At 40.0% G+C, this 19,398-nt stretch overlaps 2 long non-coding RNA genes across 2 annotated transcripts; one reads left to right on the top strand and one right to left on the bottom strand.

Annotated features, from left to right (window-relative positions):
- Positions 1–2,447: 2,447 nt before the first annotated feature.
- Positions 2,448–5,511, top strand: LOC119869777. The gene is made up of 2 exons (XR_005372609.1): positions 2,448–3,355; positions 5,243–5,511. It is a non-coding gene; the product is annotated as an uncharacterized LOC119869777 (long non-coding RNA).
- LOC119869776 lies at positions 4,975–17,133 on the bottom strand. The gene is made up of 3 exons (XR_005372608.1): positions 17,027–17,133; positions 7,364–7,506; positions 4,975–5,020 (listed from the first exon to the last, which is right to left on the bottom strand). It is a non-coding gene; the product is annotated as an uncharacterized LOC119869776 (long non-coding RNA).
- Positions 17,134–19,398: the final 2,265 nt, after the last annotated feature.

The following is a 19,398-nucleotide window of genomic DNA, read 5'->3' as shown; positions in this document are numbered from 1 at the left end:
CAGGCACTAAACCACTGAGCCACCCAGGGATCCCCATGCCTTTGGAATTCTTATGAAAATTTCCAACCTAGGACTCTATGTATAATCAAATTATTAGTTAAGTTGAGGATGGAGTAAAGACATTTTCAGTCAAGTGAGAGCTCTAAAACAGTTATTACCTGAGTATCTTAAGGAGCTGCTGGAGAATGTGCTCTTCTGATCCAACAAAGGGAAGAGGTATTGGCAAACTTCGAGATTAATGAAAGAGAATCCCAGGATCATATTTGTACACTCAATGGAGAGCAACCAGTCCCAGATTAGAACAGCGTGACTCCAGAAACAAACATTTTAAGAGCTCCCATCACAAAGATGATCCCCATCATGGTACAATGTTTTTATGCTCAGGAGCAGAATGCCCAGGTAAGCCTGGCCCATGTTTCTATCCTACAGTTGGCTTGCCCTGTGTCCTCATGAAGGTCCTGGTCTTCCCTCCTTGATCTGCTGGAAGTGTTCTGCTCTGTCTTACCCCCAGAGAGTTTAGAAGTAGAAACTTCATATGAGTTCATCTGAACATATTCCTCCCAAATGTGCTGTACGTAGCCTGCATCCCAGCCTTATCAGAAACCCCAACAATGCCAAACCCTTTGTTTCCCAGGATTAGTTTATAACCTTTCCCCCTAATTTCCCCAGAATAGACTTTTGTAGCTGTCAGGAAAGCTGTAACCAGAACATGACCCAGAGATTGTTTATTTTCTCATATGGGTCTTTGTCCAAGCATTGAAATATTGCCTTCTGCTATAGACTGAATATTGGTGTCCTCTCCCTGCCCCCCTGCAAATTTGTATGTTGAAATCTAATCCCCCTGCAGCCCAGGGGGCTCAGCAGTTTAGCACTGACTGCAGCCTGCAGCCGGGGATGTGATCCTGGAGACCCGGAATCGAGTTCGGTGTCAGGCTTCCTGCATGGAGCCTGCTTCTCCCTCTGCCTCTCTCTCTCTCTCTCCCTCTCTCTGAATGAATGAATGAATGAATGAACGAATGAATGAATAAATAAATAAATAAATAAATAAATTAAATAAATAAATAAATAAATAAATATTTTTTAAATGAAATCTAATCCCCGATGTGATGGTTTTTGGATGTGAGGCCTTTGGGAGGTGATTAGGTCATGAGGGCGGAGCACCCAGGAGTAGGATTAGTGCCTCTATGAAAGAGACCCCAGAGAGTTTCCTCCCCTCTTCTGCATATATGACACAGTGAGAGGACTGCTGTCTATGAGCCGGGAAGTGGGCTCTCACTAGACACCAAATCTGCTGATGCCATTGTCTTGGATTGCCAGCCTCCAGAACTCCAGAACATTGAGGAATCAGTATTTGTTGTTTAATGTAACCAGACTGGTATTTTTGTTATAGTAACCTGAGGAGTCTAAGGCACCTCCGCTGAACATAGCTAGGTTGTGCTTGTTTCTTAGTTTTTATATTAATTGCCTTAATTAATTAATTGCTAATTATTTGAGAGAAAGAACACAAGCAGGGAGAGCAACAGGCAGAGGCAGGGGGAGAAGCAGGCTCCCCACTGAGCAAGGAGCCTGATGCAGAGCTCGATCTCAGGACCCTGGGATCATGACCTGAGCAGAAGGCAGACTTCCAACTGACTGAGGCACCCAGGCACCTCAATAAATAAAAATTTTTTAAAAAATTTAAATTAAGTTTCACAAGATAGGAGAAATTATCCTGGATTAATCTAGGTCCCAATGTAATCACAAGAGTCCTTACAGGGGGGAAGTTAGACGTTAGAGAGGGGAGAAAATGCTAAATGGCTGGCTCTGAAGATGAGGGAAGGAAACCATGAGCCAAGGAATGGGTAGCTTCCTGAAACTGGAAAAGACAAGGAAACAAATCATTCCCAGAATGTTCTGAAGAAACTCAGCCTTATAAATCCCGTTTTAGGCTTCTGACCTCCAAAACTATAAAATATAAATTTGTTTTTCTTTAAGCCACTAAGTTTGTGCTAATTTGCCACACCACCAATAGAAAACTAATATAACAATACATTATAATAACTGTTTGATTAATATGGTTAAAAATGTGTTTATTGTAGGCAATTTAGAAAATACAGCAAAAAAGAAAAAAATTATTCAGAAGCTCATCATCAGGATAGCCTTTCTATATCAAAGGGTACTGTATTTTATTTTATTTCATTTCATTTAATTTTATATTTTACAGAGAGAGAGAGCACAAACAGAGGGAGCAGCAGGCAGAAGGAGAGGGAGAGGGGGATCCCTGGGTGGTGCAGCGGTTTAGCGCCTGCCTTTGGCCCAGGGCGCGATCTTGGAGACCCGGGATCGAATCCCACGTCGGGCTCCTGGTGCATGGAGCCTGCTTCTCCCTCTGCCTGTGTCTCTGCCTCTCTCTCTCTCTGTCTCTGTGTGACTATCATAAATAAATAAAAAATTAAAAAAAAAAAAAAAGAAGGAGAGGGAGAAGCAGGGAGCCAATGTGGGACTCGATCCTAGGACCCTGGGATCATGACCTCAGCCAAAGGCATAGGCTTAACCCAATTGAGCCACCCAGACATCCTGAGGGTACTGTTTTTAATACCAGTAGAGTATATAGTCACAGAGAAAAACTCAACATTTTATTCAATTTCAATACAAATTTGTTGCATACCAATGGGATAAAAAATAAGAAAAAAAGATAGGGATGCCTGGGTGGCTCAGCAGTTGAGCATCTGCCTTTGACTCAGGTCGTGATCCCGGGTCTGGGGATCAAGTCCCGCGTCAAGCTCCCTGCAGGGAGCCTGCTTCTCCCTCTACCTCTGTCTCTGCCTCTCTGTGTGTGTCTCTCATGAATAAATAAAATCTTAAAAAAAAAAAAAAAAGACTACGGGGGCACTATAAACTTATTTATGAATGGATGTTTATCTATCTATTTTACCATGCTTCCTACCATGAGGACTAACGTTTATTATATTAGATCCTCTTTGCTTCTTCTATCTTTAGAATATATTGTTGCATATTGGAACTCTATTTCCAAGTGACAGAAAGCTAACTAAAAATATCTTAAGCAATAAAAGGGTATTTATTGGTTCATTTAACTGGTAAGGACAGAGTACAGCTAGGTGCAGGGTCAACTAAATCCAGGGATTCTGGGTCATCCTAATTGTTTTTCATCTCTCTTTTTCCTTTTCTGGCCTTATTCTCTCCTGCTATGGAGAGCCTTCCTCTGTACAACAGGAGCCAAGGCCAAGGCAGCTCCAGACTTAACATCAGCCCACTTTAGTATCTCGGAGGAAACAAGTATATCAGTATATACAATTCCAGAGAAGGGTTTTGGTTGATCTGGTCGGGATTTCATGTTCAGTCCTTGGACTCAGAGGTATGGCCAGGGGTTGGGGTCATGTGATTAGCCAGGCCTGGGGCGTGTACCTGACTGTAGTCTTGGTGGTAGATACTGTAGTTGGCAGTTGATTCAACTGGAGTGATATTTTTCCCAAAGCAGGATGGGGATGGTTCTTCTACCAGCAGAAGGAGAGAAAGAAGTTAGGCAGATAAAAATGTTATCTATTATACTTTAAATCTTCCCTAGGTTAAAAGATAACCCATTTGATTCAGCTGGCCCAGTATGGTAAACAGTTCACCCACCTACCCACCTACTCCCCATGATGTTTTCTTTATAGAGAAAAGTATAATAGACATGTAATATTTATTATGCTATAATTTTAGTAGTGGAGAATGGGGATGTTTTTACAGATCTATTATATAGTTTAGGCTGGGAAATAGCCATAAAAGTTGAGAGATGAGAGATAAGTAATTTGTTATTAACAGTAGGTCAAGATCTGAAATTTCCTATATATGTTAGAGATTTTTAAATATATTCTACATGGGGCTCCTGGGTGGCTCAGTGGTTGAGCATTTGTCTTCAGCTCAGGTCCTGATCCTGGGTCTGGGGATCGAGTCTCGCATCAGGCCCCCTGCAAGGAGCCTGCTTCTCCCTCTGCCTATGTCTCTGCTTCTCTCTGTCTCTCACGAATAAATAAATAAAATCTTTTAAAAAATAAAAATTTAAAAAATAAATATATTCTACAGATTCAAGATTATTCCTCTAATGTCTGTCTTACTTGGATGGATTCCTATAGGGTTTCTGAGAGGAAAAGGGGATTAACTCAGAGCATACTGTTTCAGTGACTCATTGTAGCAGGAACTACTACTTGTCCCTCAAACATATGTTGTCCCTTTCTATGATAATGGAAGTTTTAGCTGGGCACATAGCTGCTTAGCCAAAGACTCATCTCCCCATTTCCCATCAAATCATGTGCATACGTCCACGTGACTAGGTTGTGTTCAGTGAGATAGGGACAGTTGTGATGTATGCAACTTGCAAATCGTGCCCTTAATTTCCACATTCACCAACCAGGAACCTTACACCTGGACAGTGATGACTTATCTAACATCACAACATCAATTACTGTCAAGCCAACATTGGAAGAAAGGGTGGCAGATAGAAAAGGGAAAAGGAGGTTACTGGGCTGATAACGATGTGAACCATATGCTTTGTATTTATTTTATGTAATGATTAAATAGCCTATGTTCAGTGGCTATAAATTTCCATTTTAATGAGATTTGGTTCCAACACAGCATTTTATATTCATTCCAATGAAATTTTACTGTACATTAAAGACCATTAATATCGATTGCAACATTTTGACTTAACTTCAGTTAAACTTTGGTTTCACACACACACAAAAAAAAAACACTTTGGTTTCACAACGCTGATTCTGCACCATCACAAAAATATTAATTACAAGAGAATGTTGAATCAATTGAGAATAGAACAAAGTACACTAGTAATACTAGTTTATATACAATTTGCTACAATTAGAAATGCCCTTAAAATGGATATTAACAGGGACACCTGGGTGGCTCAGTTGGTTAAGAATTCGACTCTTGGTTAAGTGTCTGACTCTTGATCTTAGCTTGGATCTTGATCTCAGGATTGTGAGTTCAAGCCCTGCACTGGGCTCCACATTGAGCTTGGCGCCTACTTTAAAAAAAAAAAAAAAAAGTGCAATCGATATTCACATCTTGTTACAATGAAATTGTGTTCCTGTGAATACATAATCTTATTTCAGTTCTAAGATGACTTAGAAGGGATCTTAGAAGGGACCCCAAATGTCCCATTGTATGTCAATAAGTGAAAAGAAATGTTTAAATATAATAGGAGGAGGAGAGGTGTTAACATCCTACTATAATTTTCTTTCTCCAGATTGTGAAAATTTTTGGCCAAGTAATGTGAGTATGGAGTTTAAGCTTACAGAATCAGGACACTTAAAAGCTCAGCTTCACCATACTTCAGTGTTCCCTACTCCTGTACAATCAAATTCTTGCAAAAAGGAAAGATGTGTGTCCAGCCTGGAAAATAGCTTTCTTAAACTGAATTCTGTTAATGACCGTGTATGTTAGGCTTTTGCTGATAATTATAATTAAATTTTAACCACTCACTAAAATGGCCCTAAGAACATCTACTTGGCCACACTTAAATGTCTTTTCCTTATTTTATGTCTTGTGCTTTTCACTAAGTTTGAAGATTCTCCCTTCAATCCAGATTTTGGTATTCTCTCCTAATTTTGTTGTTGTTGTTGTTTTAAGATTTTATTTATTTATTCATGAGAAACACAGAGAGAGGCAGAGACACAGACAGAGGGAGAAGCAGACTCCCTGCAGGGAGCCTGATGTGGGACTTGATCCCAGGACCCCAGGATCACACCCTGAGCTAAAGGCAGAGACTCAACCACTGAGCCACCCAGGCGTCCCTCCTAATTTTGAAAAAGAAACTGCCAATTTCTTGTAGTATTCTTGTTTGACCATAGAGGGCACAAGGTCATTAAAAAGTTAAATAAATTGCTCATGGAGCAATTCATAGTACCTGTCGGCTCTCTACTTCATGATGTGAGAAAATGGAGATAATTTACTCTGATGTTTTAAATACTGAAAATCCTGTTTTTTCCCCAGAGGTTAAATTTAATTTCACATAGACTTTGCTTTCATTGTTCAAAATATAAAGGATACTCAACTCACCAGAAAAATAAAAAATGATCAACTTGACCTCCTAGACTGTCAGATTCACACTGGAGATCAACAAAGAAACAGTGCTACTGAATCTAAATTAGCAATTACTTTGCCACCATTAATCTCAATTTCTAACAAAAAATAATAAAAGATATTGATGTACTACATTTATTACAGTGATTTTGCATTATTTTGTTCTATAAAAAGATGCAAAAAATGCAGTGGCAGTATTACAGTAGCACAGGAAAAACAGATTAGAAAATTAGAAACTAGTAGCATAAAATGATGAAAATTGTAGGATAACTAAAAGAAACTTTTATCATGGGCAACAATACAAATTCCTGGCATTCTTCTAAATGTGCTGAATTTAATCAAATATAAAAAGAAATCTTAGGGGTGCCTGACTGGCTCAGTCTGTGGAGCATGAAACTCTTGATCTCAGGGCTGTGAGTTTGAGCCCCCTCTTGGGTATAGATATTACTTAAAACCTTAAAAAAAAAGAAAGGGGAAAAAAAAGGTGGGGGGGGGGTTTAAATAAATAAATAAATAAATAAATAAGAAAGGGGGCAGCCCTGGTGGCTCAGCGGTTACGTGCCGCCTTCAGCCCAGGGCCTGATCCTGGAGTCCCAGGATCCGAATTCCACATCAGGCTCCCCTGCAGGGAGCCTGCTTCTCCTTCTGCCTGGGTCTCTGCCTCTCTGTGTCTCTCATGAATAAATAAATAAAATCTTTTAATAAAAATTAGAATGACCATGTTTTGTTGCCCATTCATATTCCAACTTTTGAATTTCTGAACTTTGTTCATGGTGCTTTTAAACTCAGGGAGAGTAATGCACTCAGCTGAGAGACATCTGGTAGTATAATGGTTGGTGAGTTTTTAGAAAGTGGTGCTAAGCACAAGATATTTTGGAACATTGCAACAATAAAAAATCAAATGGTGTCACAATTTCTTTGTGACCTGAAAAAGCACTTTTAAAAATTTCCAGCTATGGACTGACCACTTCTGCACAACACCTGTGACCTCCAGGTGTATTGCTATACAAGGCACCCTGCAATGTGCTCCATTAGCCAAGAGTATATCCTGCCAAGACATGGTTACCACTAACTCATTTCATTTTGATTGGTATTCATTATTTATGCTTAGCTGTTTGTGGCTGTACTCTCCTCACAAACTGCACTGACATATATTGCCAAAGAGGTATGTGATCTTAGATATTGCAAGTTTTATAAAAGGTAGATCTTAGTGTCCTAAACTGTAAACGTCAAAGTTATTGAGGAAAACTGCTCAAACCAAAATCTGGGTTTATAATTTTTTTACACTTAGATTGTTAAGCAGCACAGATGAAAAGTGTGAAAATATAATTATCCTGTGTGTTGCAGTTCAGTTCCCCAGGAAAAAAAAATCTGAGATGGAAATTAGCATGCAGAAAGTTTAGCCGGAAGTGTTCTTGGCATCAGCACCTGCAGGAGAAAGAAAGAAGGAGGATTAGGCAAGAGTTGAACTGTGATGTGGCAACAAAAGCCTCAGTTAATCCCTACTGGAAGCTCTGGAGCTCAGATAACACTTTTGAGTCTTTCTGCACCGGGGTGAGGTGGATGGGCCTTTGTAAACCTCATCAGCCAGTTATTGAACGTGGGCTGCTTCTGGTGAAGTGGCATGCCATTGGAGAAGGTAGCTCTCCTCAGCCAAGGGCAAGTTTCAGAGAGGAACTTAGCTGAGAGTTGCTTGCTAGCTGTCTACTGTCCCAGAAGCTGGAGTGATTCAGACCTACAGGGGGGTGATCTGGGCAGCACACTGCAGCATCCACAACAGTGTGAGATTGGTGATGGGAAGAAGTGTAATAGTGGCAGACATTTTGTGTAGTAAAAAGAGCTGAGATCAAATTACCTACATCCTGTACCTTAAATATGTCACAACCCTGCCCAAGAATCTACGATAGCTCCCTACTGCCTCCATTCAGTTCTAAACCCCATTCTCTGGTTTATAAGAACCACCACAATCCGCCTTACCCTAACTATCCAAACTTCTACTCCTCATGTGTTCCCAGCTGAGATCTTCAAGTGCAGTGAAGTCAGTGGACTCACTTCTTTGTTTCTGCCCATACTCTTCTCTCCCCTACCTAAATTCAGTAAGCCTCCATATACATATTATGGTAGTCTCTTCCCTCTCTGGGTTTGCAGCGCACAGCCTATGCCACAAATTCCCCCCCCCCCTTAATAATAAATGATCTCTATCTCCAGTAGTTTTCGGTGTGTGTTGAGGGGAGGTGGGGGCGGGCATAGGATCCACAATAGATTGAAAGATCCTCCACAGCAAGGTTTGTGCCTTGTTATCTTCCCATATCATCTACCAGGTTAGTTGGCCTATGATTAGACATTGAATAGATTCAGAGGTTAGAGAAGAAAGAGGCTTCAGGGACCACTTAGTCCAGCCTAATTTTACAGATGGTTTAACAGAGGCTCAGAAAGATTAAGTTGCAATCCTCCTCTGAACTCCCACATTACTTTGTATTTTGTAATGGTATTTAATGCTTTCTATTTTTTACATTAATTATCTTCTTACCTGTTCTACCAGTCTTTATCTATATTTTTATGAGCTTTTTCTCCCTGCCTTACTTACATGCTGGTGTTCCCTAAGGCTCTGTTGGGCTCTTTTACCTGAACCATCCATTCCCATAGGCATCAATTACCACCAATAAATTGAATGACTCACTGATTCGTAATCTTTAGCTGTGTGACTCTACCCCAGTAAGCCTTAGAAAACTCCACTGGATGCTCTACAAGATTCTCATACCCAACTTGTCGTCCGTACCTCCCTGATCCTTGTATCCGACTAACCACCAAATTCTATTCATTTACTTTGGAAATGTCACACAAATCCCAACCCCCTCTGCATTCACTGCCACATGTCATGAATTCAGGTCTTCCTTATCTCTGAATACTAGGAGCATCCCTTTCCCTGTTCTCTGTATAACCATTCTTTTCCTACTACTTCACCCTCAAAGCTGCTACCAAAGTAATCCTCCAAACTTGACCTAATATGTCACTCCTTTCTAAATCTTCTTTAAATTTTCCTTTAAAAATCTTCATTGGTGGGGTGCCTGGGTGGCTCATTCAGCTAAGATTCTGACTCTTGATACCAGCTGAGGTCATGATCTCAGGGTAGTAAGATGGAGCCCTACATTGGGCTATGTGCTGGGCTTTGGAGCCTGCTTGGGATTCTCTCTCTCTCTCCCTCTGCCAATACACACCCTAAAATAAAATGTTCATTGGCTCTTTGTAACCTATAATTAAAAGCTAAACTTCTTTTTTTTTTTTAAAGATTTTATTTATTCATAGACACAGAGAGAGAGGGGCAGAGACACAGAGGGAGAAGCAGGCTCCACACAGGAAGCCCGATGTGGGACTGGATCCTGGGTCTTCAGGATCACATCCCAGGCTGCAGGCGGCGCCAAATCGCTGCGCCACTGGGGCTGCCCAAAAGCTAAACTTCTTACCATAGCATACAAAGCTTTTCAAAGAAAGGCAGTGAGCAAATATCCAGGAGTAAATTTTGATTATGACTTAGAGCTATGGGACCTCAGGCAAGTTTACATATTCTTTCTCTCTATGTCCCATGTGAAAAATATGCAGTATCTGATAAGATTGTTGTAAGGAATGCATAAATTGATAATATTAAGTGCATAGAACAGTGCCGGGTGTGTATTAAATTCTGCTATTATTTCTAAATCTAAGACAAGGTATCTTTTCAGTCTCATCTGGCAGTTCATTATTTGAACCCAATTCTCAAGCCATAGTAAATTTTCATATTTAAACCAACTATGACATACCTTTTCATTATTTTGTCCCTTTTTATACACTTTTTCCTCAAAATAGTTTCCCAACTTTGCTCCTAATGAATTTAGTGCTCGTCCTTCAAGAAACAGGTAAGGGTCATAGCCTCCTTAGACTATAAGACTTCCTTGCTACCCTTATCCGTGAGGCACTTATAGTCTTCTTTATCAATGTTCTCTAAGTTGTAAACATACTTTTATGTTTACTTATCACACATTATATTATATTAATGCTACTTTTTTGTTAGTCCTCTGAACCAGGATATGAGTTTCCAGAGGCCATGTCTTAATTTTTGTGTCACTGATGCCTTGTACAGCTCCTAATATATATTGGGCACTCAAGAACTGTTTATTAAAATGAACTATGGGGCAGCCTGGGTGGCTCAGCAGTTTGGCGCCTCCTGCAACCCAGAACGTGAGCCTGGAGACTCAGGATCGAGTCCCATGTCGGGCTCCCTGCATGGAGCCTGCTTCTCCCTCTGCCTGTGTCTCTGCTTCTCTCTCTCTCTCTCTGTCTCTCATGAATAAATATATAAAATCTTTAAAAAAAAGAGTTTAAAAAAATAAAAACTAAAGTGAACTATGTTTTTTAAAAAAGAATTGGGGGCACCTGGGTGGCTCATTTGGTGGAGCATACAACCCTTGATATTGGGGTTGTGAATTTGAGCCCCATGTGGAGTGTAGGGATTACTTTATTTATTTATTTATGTATTTATGTATTTATTTAAAGATTTTATTTATTTCTCCATGGGAGACACACACACACACAGAGAGAGAGAGAGAGAGAGAGAGAGAGAGAGAGGCAGAGACACAGGAGGAGGGAGAAGCAGGCTCCATGCTGGGAGCCTGACGTGGGACTCGATCCTGGAACTCCAGGATCGCGCCCTGGGCCAAAGGCAGGCGCCAAACCACTGAGCCACCCAGGGATCCCCTTAAGATTTTTTTTTTTAAGTAAACTCTACACCCAACATCATGCTCAAACTCATCACCCCCTATCAACTGAACCAGCCAGTTGCTCTGAGTCTTCTCCAGTCTTTTCTGGTCCTGTACCTTTCCCTGGGCATTCAAAATGACTTTATAAATTCCCTCATATATGTATTTACTTTGGAATGTCCTAGTCCTTAAATGTCTTCAAGTGTCCTAGTGTGGCTCCTAAAAGAGGGGGAAAAATAGAGTTTAAAAAGAAAGAAAAAGGCATCAGCCCTTTAAATCCTCTGGAAGTCCCTTTTTCTTCTTCTTCTTCTTCTTTTTTTTTTTTTTTTTTTTAAGATTTTATTTTTTTATTCATGAGAGACACACAGAGGCAGAGACACAGGCAGAGGGAGAAGCAGGCCCCATGCAGGGAGCCCAATGTGGTACTTGATCCCAGGACTCCAGGATTATGCCCTGGGCCAAAGGCAGGCACTAAACCACTGAGTCACCCAGGGATCCCTGGAAGTCCCTTCAGCTAGAGCTAGAAGAGTGTATAACTGTGCTGGGGAGGGTACAGTAAAGTCTGCCTAAATCTGTGTCTGCACCTTGATGATTAGAACCAATAATCATTGATCAGAACACAGATCCCCCACAGATTATTAGGGGACATGGTCTCTATTGCCTACCCTGGTTTCCACAGGCTGCCTACAAGCTGCTCCTGGAATGTATGTACACTTGCCTGTAATAGGGCTGGGATGTAAGGCATAAGTAGCTGCTACTTAGCTTGGAGCTTAAATTGACCAAAGTTAACCACAATCTACTTCCAAGACTTCCCCTGGAAGTTGCAAGCCTTGAGATAGACTCCAGAGTTCCAAAATAGCTACACCAGACAGATTTTGCCTGCCTCTTTCTCAGAAAGAGAAGAAATGGTTAAATGAGGCTGTCAAGGAGGATCATGTGCAGTGACATAGGGACAGATTCCTGGTGCTTTGTACTCTGCCATCTTCCCAGAAACCTCCTTCTAATGCATCACTTTCATTCAATCAGATTGATCAATACAAAAGTAATTGATAATGCTCAGTGTTGCGGAAAATTGGGGGAAAAGGAACTTTCAGAATATTGAGGGTAAGAATAGAGAAAAAAAGTGCTATAAATTGCTACAGCCTTTTGACAAAGCAATTTTTTAAATTTCTTTTTTTTTAATATGATCTCTACATACAACAAGGGGCTCGAAAGCACAACCCTGAGATCAAGAGTTATGTGCTCTATCAACTGAGCCAGCCAAAGACCCCCAAGAAGGCAATTTGATAATACCTATAACCATTTTTTGAATTCACATACTCTTTGATCCAAGAGTGAACTCCATAGGTTTATTTGCACAAAAACCCAATGATACATGTGCATTGATGTTCATAGTATTGTTTGTAACAGTGGAAAACTGGCAACATCCTAAATGAGTGTTAATGGAGAACTGGTTAAACTATAGAACATCCATACTGTGAAATACTTACAACTGTTAAAAAATAATGAACACACAAAATATTTAGTAACTACAAAGAACAATGAAAAGTTATTTTATAGACTGTCCTGCACTTGGGACAATCAGCCCGCAGTTGTCTGATTTTTGTTTTAAGATTTAATTTATTTATTCATGAGAGACACACACAGAGATGCAGAGACATAGGCAGAGGGAGAGGCAGGCTCCTTGCAGGGAGCCCGATGTGGGACTCGATCCCAGGACACTGGGATCACGCCCTGAGCCAAAGGCAGATGCTCAACTGCTGAGCCACCCAGGCGTCCCTGTCTGATGTGTTTTATGATTACTGAGATTCTGCATTTTTGGGAAGAATACCACAAGGTAATGTGCCCTTCTCAATGTATCACGTCTGGGATACAACATGATTTTACTGTATCTTACTGGTGATGTTTACCTTGATCACTTGGTGTCCACTAGTATTCTCTACTATAAAGTATTTGTTTCATAAGAGGATAAAAATCTCTGGGGAAGAGATTTCCCAAAAATGCCTGGGAATTAGTTACAAATACATAAGAAAATACAGGGCAGCCCGGGTGGCTCAGCGGTTTAGTGCGGCCTTCGGCCCAGGGCCTAATCCTGGAGACCTGGGATCGGGTCCCGTGTTGGGCTCCCTGCATGGAGCCTGCTTCTCCCTCTGCCTGTGTCTCTGCCTCTCTCTCTCTCTGTGTATCTCTCATGAATGAATAAATAAAATCTTAAAAAAAAACATAAGAAAATACATATATGTTAATATGAACACATTATGTTCATGTTAATATGAACATAAAACTATAACTTAAATATTTGTAATCCACAAGAGCTATGGTTTTTAATAAGCTATGTCTTTCAGCACCATTTACCAACATTAAAAAAATATGGGTCTCTGTACAGTTTAAGGGAATGTGATGATTCTTTTATCATTGTGATAAGTTGTATTTTCTAAATTATTTTTTTTAAAGATTTTATTTATTTAAGACAGAGAGAGAGAGAGAACAAATGGGGGTACGGGTCAGAAGGAGATGGAGAAAAAAGAAGGAGATGGAGAAGCATACTCCCCACTGAGCAGGGAGCCTTCATCAGGTTCCCTGCTCAGTGGAAAGCCTGCTTCTTCCTCTCCCTCTGCTGCTCCTGTGCTTGTGCTCTTTCACTCTCTGTCAAGTAAATGAATACAATCTAATAAAAAAAAAAAAAAGAAAGAAAGAAATTGGATCTAGAGAGAAAAAAGTGAGACAGGAGGAAGAGAATACAAGCTCATGTTGTGCAAGGCAGGGAGGTAATAGATATTGCTTACACAAAGAAGGAAAAAATATCATATAAAGGTGTAATTATAATCATGAGAAAAATAAAACAGAGCATTTTAAAAAATGTTTTTTCTTAAGTGACCTTCACACCCAAGTGGAGCTCAAACTTGTGACTCCAAGATCAAGAGTCACATGCTCTACCTACTGAGCCAGGTGCTCCAAACAGTGTTTTTTTTTTTTTTTTTTTTTAGATTTTTAATTTATTTATTCATGATAGAGAGAGAGAGAGGCAGAGATACAGGTAGAGGGAGAAGCAGGCTCCATGCAGGGAGCCCGACATGGAACTCGATCCCAGGTCTCCAGGATCAGGCTCTGAGCCAAAGGCAGATGCTCAACCGCTGAGCCACCCAGGTGCCCTTTAAAGATTTTATTTTGAGGACAGCCCGGGTGGCGCAGCGGTTTAGCGCTGCCTTCAGCCCAGGATGTGATCCTGGAGACCAAGGATCGAGTTCCATGTCAGGCTCCCTGCATGGAGTCTGCTCCTCCCTCTGCCTGTGTCTCTGCCTCTCTCTCTATCCTCTCTGTGTTTCTCATGAATAAATAAATAAAATCTTAAAAAAAAAAAAAAAGATTTTATTTTGAGGTAATTTCCACACCCAATGTGGGACTCAATCCCCATGTTGGGCATAGAGTTTACTAAGAAAATAAATAAACTTTAAAAACACAAGCTTGTTATGCTCTAAATTATACCCATATGTCTTATTCATTTTATAACTGGAAGTTTGTACCTTTTGATTCCCTTCACTCATTTGCCCAAACTCCTGCATCTAGCAATGGACGATCTATTTTTTCTTTTGTATATGTGAGCTTAGACTATTTTTTATTCCACATATAAGTGAGATCATGTATTATTTGTCTTTCTCTGATTTATTTCACTTAGCATAATATGCTTGAGGTCCATTCTTGCAAATGTCAAGCTTTCATTCTTTTTTTATAGCTGAGTAATACTCCATTGTACATATCTACCACCTTTTCTTTGTCTATTCTTTCATCCCACTGACAGATACTTAGGTTGTTTCCATATCTTGACTATTATAAGTAGTGCTGCAGGGGATTCCTGGGTGATTCAACGGTTTGGCCCCTGCCTTTGGCCCAGGGCATGATCCTGGAGTCCTGGGATCAAGTCCCACATCAGGCTCCCTGCATGGAGCCTGCTTCTCCCTCTGCCTATGTCTCTGCCTCTCCCTCTGTGTATCTCTCATGAATAAATAAATAAAATCTTTAAAAATATATATAAATAGTGCTGCAGTTGACATGGAGGTGCAAATATCTTTGCACGTCAGCCCTCACTGCTATAATGTAATACCATAGACTGAGTGGCTTAATGGGAATTTATTTTCACAGTTTTGGAGGCTAGGGTGTCAAGATCAAGATCCCACCCAATTGAGTTCCTGGTGAGAGCTCTCCTCTTGGCTTACAGAGGGCCACCTTCTTGCTGTGTTCTCTCTTAGCACAGAGAGAGAGGAAGCAAGCTTTCTGATATCTCTTTTTAGAAGGGCACTAATCCCACAATGATGACTTCAACTTCATGAACTTATCTAAACCTAATTAGCTCCCAAAAGCCCCACTTCCAAATACCATCACATTGCAGATTAGGGTTTCAACTTATGAATTTTGGTCAGATACCATTCAGTTCCCAGCACCAGTGATCACACTTAGCACCCCCACAGTTAGACAACCTGACATTGCCCTCTGATATATCCCCTCTGATGTTATACAAAACATTTAGGAGCTACGAGAGAAAAAAGCCCTGCTCATACCTTGACTGTAGCCAAGGGAGACCCATTTCAGACTTCTCACCTCCCCAATTGTAAGAGAACACATCTGTGTTAAGTCACTAAGTCTGTGGTTGTCACAACAGTAGTTGGAAACTGTTACAGGCATTTCCTGGAAGTAGTAAATATTTATATACCATATTAACTGAGATATAAATCACACTAAGATTTTAGAAGGTTTTTAAACATAGGGGTGCCTGGCTGGCCCACTTGGAACATATGATCTTGATCTCAGTGTTATGAGTTTGAGCCCCACATTGGATGTAGAGATTACTTAAAAATAAAATCTTGAAAAAAAAAAAAGATCTTAAACACAAAACAATAAGAATTTTGGGGTTATTCCTAACTTATTAAGAAAATTCTGTTACCAAAATACCATCCTTCCCAAGCCCTCTAATAAATTAAATTTCTGCTGAATTCTATTTAAGAATGAAAGTGTAGTTGTATTTTTAAAAAAAAAATCACTTCCTTAATTTTTATTTCGTTATGTTTAGATTTGGGTGTCCTAGGCTTGATGTTCTGACTTCTCCATTCTTCTCCCCAAAATTTCCCATAGCAAAGACAATTCAATGTATTTACTAGACCAGTTCATTTTCCTCTTGAGAACACAGAAAAGTTACAGGTCCCAGTTGATCTTTCAGTTAAGTGGGGCGATGTGACCAGTTCTGCCCCCATGGGAACCAGGCAGGGGTGATATTTGGGCCTCCATGCACAAGCCCACTCATCTGTCTCTCCCTTGTCAGTGGTCTTAAAGACCATCTGTTGATCACTCCCACAGAAATCAGCCTAAATGTAACCCCATCTCCTACTTGCCTACTCCTGCATTGTATTGAGATATGAAAGAGGAGAAAACATTTTTCTTGAGTTGAGCTACTGGAATTTTGGGGATTGTTATAGCAGTTAGCCTACTCTAGTGTATATTCTAATATTTTGTTAAATTCTTTTAAAGTATACTACATGTACATATGTATCTGTACCTATATGTGTATATAACTTTGACATATGATTTTTACATTAGTTAAAACTACAGTTATGGAGGACACCTTGGTGGCTCAGTGGTTGAATGTCTGCCTTTGGCTCAGGTCATGATCCCAGGGTTCTGAGATCGAGTCCCACATCAGGCTCCTGCAGGAAGCCTGCTTCTCCCTCTGCCTATGTCTCTACCCCTTTCTCTGTGTCTCTCATGAGTAAATAAATAAAATCTTTTTCAAAAAGTACACTTATGGGCATTAAGGAGAGTGATGAGCACCAGGTGTTCTATGTACATTTTAATCACTAAATTCTACACCTTAAACTAATATTACACTGCTAACTAACTGAAATTTAAATAAGACTGAAATTTAAATAAAAACTTGAAAGAAAAAAAAAACTACAGTTAGCTGTGCATTACCAGAAAGCTTTCATTTTATTAAAAAAGATTTATTTATTTATTTGAGAGAGAGAAAGCACATGTGCAAGTTGGGGGAAGGGCAGAGGGAGAGAATCTTCAGACAGATTCCCTGCTGAGCGTGGAGCCCCACGTGGGATCCCACAATCCATGAGATCCTGACCTGAGCCAAGACCGAGAGTCTGAAGCTCAACTACTGAGCCACTGAGGCCCCCCGACCAGAGAGCTTTCTTAAACAAGAAAAAGATTTGCTTTACATGTCTATTGGTAGGTAGGACCAGGGCTGGTATTGGAAATTTAAAGATGTCATCAAAGAACCAGTCTTCTTCTGTCTTCCTATTCTGCTTTCTTGCTAATGGTTGCTCAGCAACAAATATTTTATACATTCTAAGCAGGAAGGAGGAAAAGGAAGAAGTAGCAGCAGACTTCTACTTAAATATCATTAACCAGAATCGAGTCACATGATCACAATTAGCAACAAGATGGCCTGGGAGCATAGGTTTTTATTAGAATAAGCAAGCAAAATATGTTGGAATGAAGGCTGAGTGAGCCAATCTACTGTATCTGTTATTACTTCCTTTTTAGATTTTAACATAAGTAAACAAACAAGAACCTAAAGAGCTAACAATAGAATTTTCCAAGCTGTTAAAGTAGCTGTAATAAAATCTGTAAAGCTGAAGCAGATGAAGAGAAAATTTAGTGGATTATATTATACTATAAAATAGGTACCAGGCAGCTGAGCTGGGGTGGCTCAGCGGTTTAGCGCCGCCTTCAGTCCAGGGCATGATCCTGGAGACCCAGGATGGAGTCCCATGTCGGGCTCCCTGAATGGAGTCTGCTTCTCCCTCTGCCTGTGTCTCTGCCTCTCTCTCTCTGTTTCTCACGAATAAAGAAATAAAATCTTTAAAAATAAAATAAAATAAAATGGGTACCTATTGGGGCACCCAGCTGGCTCAGTGGGTAGAGTGTGCAACTCTTGATCTGCGGGGTTGTGAGTTCATACATTGGATGTGGAGTTTACTTAAATAAAATATAAATAAAATGGGCATCTATTAAAATTATTGTGCCATGTGTGTCTACATCTTACACAAATCAATATCTATATCTCTAGCTAGGTAACTATCTGATTTGTACTTAAATTTATATATACTAATATCTGAAGTCAATTAGATCTATTCTTCTCAAGTATGGCAAAATCATATGGCAGATAGAGTAACTGTATGCTTTGGTTTTCCGAGGACAATCACAGAGTAATTATTAATAGCATGCCCTTTCATTCTCAAGTGTTTTGATTTAGATGATAAATTATATGATTTCCCTTATATCTAAAGAACAAGTGCAAATGAACTGTTAGCAATGACCTGGAAGGGGTCAGGAAAGCATTTACTTTCTGGAAATGAGTAAATTACATTTACATTTTATTTGAATCCCACCAGGATTTCCCTTGTACTAATACAGAAGATCCAGAGGCATCCTTCAGTTTGGGGCATTCCATATGGCCATTAAAAAAGCCAAAATTCGGGATCCGAATGGGTGGGTGGCGCAGCGGTTTGGCGCCTGCCTTTGGCCCAGGGCGCGATCCTGGAGACCCGGGATCGAATCCCACATTGGGCTCCCGGTGCATGGAGCCTGCTTCTCCCTCTGCCTCTCTCTCTCTCTCTCTCTCTCTCTCTGTGACTATCACAAATAAATAAAAAATTTAAAAAAAAAAAGCCAAAATTCCTGGAGACTGGGAAATACCAATTTCTCCCCTTTTTTCCCTTCTTCTCATACAACTTTGATACAATGGTTTCCTTTGTTCTTAAGAATGGCTGACATGGTCATGGTAGAACATGCCACCCTTGATTTCAGGGTCTTGAGTTCAATCCCCACGTTGGGCCTAGAGCTTACTTTAAAAAAATACCTGAGAGAATTTGCAGCAATTTAGGCATAGTTGGGGATGGGAGTTGGTGACGGAGAGCAGTGAATAAGCCTCCTAGACTTTAAAACAGAAGGGAAATCTTAGGACACTCATAAGTTTGGAAGGCGTTGCACAAACCTCTTTTATTGGACTCACTCCAAAGCATGATAAATCCACTGTACTCATGAATCATATATATTACTTAGCAGTGCTATAACAAGGGGCACCTGGGTGGCTCAGTTGGTGAGTGTCTGACTCTTGGTTTCAGCTTAGGTTAAGATCTCAGGGTCCTGGGATCAAGCCCTGAGTCAGGCATGCTCAGTGGGGAGGCTATTTCTCTCCCTCTGAGTATACACACACTCTCTCTCTTTCAAATAAATAAATACATGTTAAAAAAAATCCTACAATAAATATTTTTACACCTTTGGGCACTTGCCCAATTATTTCCTTAGAAATCCCACTTCTAAAAAAAAAGAAAATTCTCACTTCTATTTATTTTTAGAAATTAAACAAATATACATATTCAATTTTTAATATATAATGACAACCTGGTGTACCTCTTATAGTATATGGAAGTATATATTTTTCTCACATCTTCTACAATACTGAATAATATTTTCTTTGACCATCTAATCTGTGACAACTACCACTTTTTATTTCTTTGGTTTTTTGATTACCAGTATACATTAAACATTTTTCATCCATTCAATAGCCAATTGTTATTTTTAT

This window comes from Canis lupus, chromosome 17 (genome assembly GCF_011100685.1).
Source record: "Canis lupus familiaris isolate Mischka breed German Shepherd chromosome 17, alternate assembly UU_Cfam_GSD_1.0, whole genome shotgun sequence".
Taxonomy (NCBI): domain Eukaryota; kingdom Metazoa; phylum Chordata; class Mammalia; order Carnivora; family Canidae; genus Canis; species Canis lupus.
Note: the sequence above shows the minus strand (reverse complement) of the source record. Positions and strands in the feature narration are given on the sequence as shown.